The sequence below is a fragment of the Triticum aestivum genome, chromosome 3A (assembly GCF_018294505.1).
Source record: "Triticum aestivum cultivar Chinese Spring chromosome 3A, IWGSC CS RefSeq v2.1, whole genome shotgun sequence".
Taxonomy (NCBI): domain Eukaryota; kingdom Viridiplantae; phylum Streptophyta; class Magnoliopsida; order Poales; family Poaceae; genus Triticum; species Triticum aestivum.
The window spans coordinates 156,369,165-156,375,888 of NC_057800.1; positions in this window are offsets into that span (position 1 = coordinate 156,369,165).

Here is a 6,724-nt window from a genome sequence, read left to right on the forward strand (position 1 = left end):
GCAGAGAACGACACGGCCGCCAATCGGGACGCACAGGCAGCCGTTGGTCTCCTCCCTCGTCGCCGACGACAGCTTGAACGATGCAGCTACACCCCTGCCCCGGTCGAGGTTGTCCGGTCGGATTTGTGACCAGCCGTGAGCTGAGAGAGAGTGTGGCCACCTATGTGTTGCTTCAATCTGGAGAGAATGAGAGAGTGAACGAGAGGGACCCTAGTAAAGCAAGCGCTAAGGCTCCTGCTTTTATAGATAGTGGAGTGATTTTGTTGTACCAACTTTAAAAAAATGCACTCCGACGTGTACCCGCGAGTGGGTGTGCGAGAACTAGTGCGTGCGTGCACCGCTTCTCTTCGTGAGAGTACAATATACTATGCCCAAAGAACGTTTGCCGCAAGAGTAATAGTACAAGTGTGTGATGTGTGAGCTAAAATAAAATGTGCGTGCCGTCTTTTTTTTTTTAGAAGTTCTGAGGGTAGGGTGTGAAGAGCACATATGTGCGTGACGTCTACCTGCAGATAGACGGTGGGTGCGACGTGCGAGTCTGCGAGAGGACTCGAGAGAGTCGTGACTCATGAGGGTGAGTGTGCGTGAGAGAGAGAGGGGGGGCACGTATCAATGCAATGCATGTGTCCGTAAATCATTATCCGACAAACGTTCGCCACAAACCTTTTCCTGATGAACGCCGTAAGGACCGTTAGATCGGCATCAGACAGTGTCAGTTTTGCCATGTCATTTAACAGAATAGCCACTCCTCCTACACACAAATCTTCCACGTGAGTGTTAGCAACTGCCGTATGCTCCCTCCATTCCGAAATGCACTACATATAGCTTTATTGAAAATTCGAACCTCGAAAACTTTTACCGAGTTTTCGTGTACCAAATTGCACATGTAGAATACCATGTATATATCATTTCATTCATATTCGAGAGGTAACTATAAAGTTGGGTGAGGACTCTACAAAGAAAGACCATCATATCACCCGCAGCAATTTCAAGCATCCTTTAGTGTCGAGGAATATCATAGGAACTCTATATGATATGATTTTTATAGAATTTTGTCCTTTAGAGCCAATTGGTTCGTAGGAATAGATTCATATACTCCACATTTCAAAGGAAATGAACATGATATCATTTCTACAGCTTTAGAGCCACTTGGTTCATATGAATGCATTCCTATACTCCCTTAATTTCAAAGGAAAATAAACATTAGCGTATATTCAATAGAAAAGTTCCTATGATATGAACCAAATTACATCTCTTTTCTAATCCCTCCTCATAGGAATTGAGAAACATGTCATCTCTATATTCAATAGAAAAGTTCCTATGATGTGAACCAAATGAAATCACTTTTTCAATCCCTACTCATAGGAATTTAGATCCTCCATGTCATCTCTTTCCCTACAACTTCCATGTATACATCTTCTATTCCTAAATAGATAGTACAACCCACTAGTAGCTTTTTTCCAAAACATGCAACTATGGCACAAGAACTATATAGTGTGCCAATAACTTTGAAAGATGGTCGCTGGATGAAGCTAACCCGACAGTGTAGAGATAGGCAAATCTGAGCACTACTGGCCGTTGTATATCATCAACATTCCACCAGATCTGCCACATGTACAATTTAGAAGACTCCATGGTTGAACTTAAGCATAATGCACAAACCTCAAAACACAAGCACTTCTCCTTCGTTCTAGAATCTTCTGTATCATAATTGATTATTTTTTTCTAAATGAATTGCCATTATTTGTTTTTACTTTATGATTTACTCCCTCCATTCCAAAATAGATGACCCAACTTTTCACTAACTTTGTACAAAGTTAGTGCAAAGTTGGGTCATCTATTTTGTAACGGAGGGAGTACAATGCATAACCCCATGAATCTTAACATTTTTATAAAAAATATTAATTTTGAATGAGATGAACTATAAGAACTAAACGAACATCTACATCATGCATATATGACTCAAAGCTTTACATCCTATAATGCGTATTTATTCATAATTTGGTTTCGAAATCTCATGCGTTCAATACATGTGTACCTTACTAGTTTTGAGTAGAGTAGAAAATTTCATGCGGCCCCGGGTATATCAAAATGCAGGGCCCATGCATCATTGCCTTTCGGTCGAACCTACGTCCACAATTTTTTGTACGTACTATATCTCCACTGGTCCCCGAACCCAAAATGCTGCCTCGTTCCCGTAAAACCAAGCGGCCCACACATATTTAAGGCGTCGGCTCAAACCGGTTTACTATGACGTTACCCTGCACGTCGTAGTACTCCTACAAACCCTACCGCCGCACTCATCATCAGTTTTCTTCAAGAGGACGAGGGAGAAGCCGATTTGTAGTGGAGGCGCTTTCAAAAAAAGGATCTGTAGTGGAGACCCCTACCCTAGGGTGCCCTAGGTAGCTGCCACATGCATCATTGTTTTCTCTTTTCTTTATGCTCTTGCTCCCTAGAGTGAAATGATGGTTGCTTCGTCCGTCCAGCTTAATGCGAGAAAGGTGGGGCTTTGTGATTTGACCCCTCGTCGCTCATTTTCTACTACTGCGGCGCTACGACCCGGGTGCCTCCAATTCCAACCGCTGCTCTAAACTGTAATTTGGTGCATCGCACGTGGAACAAGACGGTGGATGAGCCACATGTCGGCCAAAGGGGTCCTATTAAGTGTGTCACCATTTCGTGTGCGGACTGACCCTGCTTGAGTTGCTACGCCAACACGACAGGAGTAGCCTACCACTTGGTTTTGCTCCTTGGTGAATCCCGACTATATTGACCTAAAAAGATACGTGCTGAACTATCCTCTCCATCTCAATTTTTTTATTTTTAGGCGTCTCGGTTTATAGGGCCTGCACGTAGTTCTAGGTCATCCATTTGACTAACTAAATATGAGTTACTATGTCACAAAGAGTATATCATTGGATTCTTAAGCGGATGTGGTTGTATTTAAAAGTCGAGGGCGGGGCTTTTCCTGCGCGGTAGGCGGCGGGGCAGTTCCGCCTAGTCGGTTCGACAGAGACGCGAGAAGATGAGGGAGTAGGTTGCTGCAAACGGAGGGCTGTGTGATTTGACAGCGAGTTACTGCTGGACAGGTGGGGCCCCATGATTTGACTTGCCATTATCATTTTAACTACGGTGCTACGACCGGCGTCAGTCTCCCAGATTCCTGACCACCTCCATACAGGTGCCTCTCCCATTGCTCCACCATGTAGTAGAGGCTGGCTCTTGCGTGAGAGCCCACTTCTCCACTTTTTCATTGCCTCTCTTTCCTCCACATATGCAAAAATGCCATGTAAAGCGCACTATTGTACTTACTTTTACTTGCTCCTACAGGTGCTTAAGCTTGCCACATAAGCATAAAGTCTGATGTGGCAAGTTAATCAAGAAGAGAGAGACTAGTTTGGTGACCCAAGGAAGAAACGGTGCTAAGCACGTGTACCTAGGTGAAAAGACAATTTTGAGTCTATAGCTAATTAAATGAAGCAAACTTAGTAACACCATTTCATTGGAAGAGGTCACTCCTTGGCAAATGCAATAAATACACGCGCTTAGCACCGTTTCTTCCTTGAGTACGAAGAAAGAGATAGAGAGGAGTAAAAAAATACACTTATAGCCAACCTTGTTGTAGTATGAGTGACTAAGTGATGACTATGTATGACATGCCAACATCAGATAGCCTAACGCACCGTGTTAAATCTCCAAGGGCGCGACCGCGCGAGCGACGCGACGGTCGTGGTAGGCGCGACCATGATACGGGCTGCTGGCAGCCCTTGGATCTGAGATCAAACGGTCGCATGCTAAGTTGCTGAAAATTTGCAGAATAACCCTCCAGGATAGGATATTCACCCATAGGTCTAGAATCACGCCATGCAACCGTTCGATCTCAGATCCAAGGGCTCTCGGAAGCCCGTATCATGGGAGAATGGAAAGCCACTACCCTGCCGTTCGCACGCTGGCAGTTCGCTCCTACTCGTCCCCGCACGTCCTTCAATACTACGGCGGTTCGCTCCTAGTCGTCCCGTCCATTCACATTACGGCAGTTCCACTAATCCTAACCCTCCTCCCAAATCCATGGCGTCCCAAATCTCCACGATCGGCGGTGAGTACAAGGTTAGAACCATCACCGGCGATGAGTTCGACGTCATCTACACCCGTTCTTCCGCGACGGTGAAAGGATGCCTTTCTCGCTTCAGACGCATGTTCGAAGACTCAGATGATGAGTGGGTCGCTGGGCTAGATGTTGAGTACACCACAGTCCTGGGACGAGAGAAGGATCTAAAGGACGAAGAGAGGAAGAAGCCCGCCATGATCCAGGTTTGCGTGCATGACTTATGCTTGGTCTACCACATATGCCATGCCGACGTTGAGTGCCAGGATTTTAAGGACTTCCTCGAGAGCAACCTAGTCAAATTCGTTACTGTAGACTTTGGTAACGACAAAGAAGTCCTGCATCGGATAGGCCTCGTTGTAGGCAACACCTTCGACCTCCAGAAGAATCGGCTGGTGTCCTCTCGTCAGCCTTCAATGCTGACCCTGGCAGGAGCCATGGTTCATCCTTCGTACGGTAAACTGGAGAAACCTCATTACACGTTTCATCGTCATGCATGGAAGCGGAATGTACTAGATATAGACCACATCCACTACGCTGCAATGGATGGCTACCTTTGCTTCAATATCTACAAGGGTTGGATGAAGAGCAACAGCCAAGTGTGCGGTTCAAGCAAAGAAGTATCGGCCAAGAGGAAGAGGGACAAGGACGAAGTCGAGGACGTGGACGAGGACTCCGAGTAAGGTGGCAGTGTCGTTGCTCATGGTGGTTCTAATGCAGTGTCTACCGGAATAGTTGCAAAGTTTAATTTCAGGTGTGCTTAATTTAATTTGAGGGGTGTGTTGTGCTGAGCCCCCAGCAGAACTATGTTATGTTTCTTCTCGTTACTTTAACTCTTCAGTACGTACATCCTAGTATTTCTTACATTTCATCTTTTAGTTGGTATAGTACTACCACTCATTTCTTCACATTATATACGTACAATATATATGGCCAACATCATATAGCCAGCAGTTTAGTTGTCAAAGAATTTCAGGGTGCTTAGTTTTGTCAAAGAATTCCAGGATGCTTAGAGGGTGCTTGGATCCAAGGGACTTATTTTAGTCTGACTAAAAATAGTCTCTTTAAGAGGCTAAAGTTCCAAGCACCCCTGACTAAGGCTGTTTGTAATGGGGAGTATCATATACTTGTATCATGCATATGATACTAGTGTATGATACTACCTCCCTAATGCATAGTATCACATATTAGTATCATGTAGTACTCTATTTATTGCCTTGCATGACACAAAGTAGCATAGCATTTATTATGATATGGTATCATGATATGATACTCCACCCTCTCTTTCTTCATTTAATACTATGACACCTCATCAAAATTGTCTAGTTGGCATCCATGATACTAGTTATGATACTACCATTATGACCAGCCTAAAGAGGGGCTAAAACTAGTCTTGAGACTAAATTTTTTAGTCAGGGGTACCCCTACTAAAATGTGGATTAGTCCTCTCTCTACTCATTTAACTCCTCTCCTTTAACATAGGTGAGTTCTGGATTGGAGGGTTTGGAGGATAATAAATGCTCATTAACTTGATTTTAGCCTTTTTAGTATTTGGATCCAAGCATGGGTGAGGCTAGCATGTTTTAGTCCCACTACTTTTAGTCATGGGACTAAAACGTATCCAAGCACCCTCTTAGTTTTATTTGAGGGGTGGGTTGTGCTGGACACCATTATTGTGACTAGCCTTTTTAATAGTACTATATGCATAATTTGGCGACGAGCGCTCTCGATATGTACTACCTTTTTTTTAATTTCAGTTTTTGCTCCATGGCGCAATCCATCGATAGTACTGCTGTACAAAAGTATACATTTTTTAAAAGGCTAGAGTACTGTTCATCACATATATAGCCAGTTAAATTCTCAACCTAGAACGACGTGCATGCCATGTAGTAAACCGATACGGAGGAAGTATAGTAAAAATGAGGTGATTTTACCGAGCGATCGGCGGGGGAGCATGGCCTGTCATGCGGTCCCACGTGTCATGATGTACCAAGGCGATGCGCGTGTCCCTCTTGAGGCAGAAGCAATACTAGTACGTGGTTTGAGATGATGGCGAACCGAAGTGTGAAATAATGGTTGCTTCGTCCGTCTGGGAAAGTGCGGCATTGTGATTTGACGTCTCATTGCTCATTACTACTACTGGGCCGGTACGAGTGGGGTGCGTCCCCCTGCTGTTCTGCACTGTTATTTGGTGCTTGACACGTCGACCCGGTTGCTATATGTCCCACATGTCGGCGACAGGAAGTACATAATTCATGAAAGGGAGCATCGACGGAGGAGTATACTACAGAATTCATGAAAGGGAGCGACTTAGTTTTGGAAAAATCTGTTTTTACGGAGTACGTACCCACTAGGGTTTATAGGGCTCATCTAAAAAACATTCGTTTTTCCGTTTGATAAGTCTCAATTCTACTATACTAGTAGTAGTACCATTACATGTTGGATTTCGAGGTGCGTTAGATCACCCGACGCAAGCAGTGTCAAGAGGAAACTAACCAATGCATGTACAAGTTCATGGAAATTTAGTGGTCATTCATGCATTCGTTCTAATTAATGCCTCGGTAAACATAACTTCTTGAGAAAAACGAGCGTACTAATTACTTGTGCAAAATACGA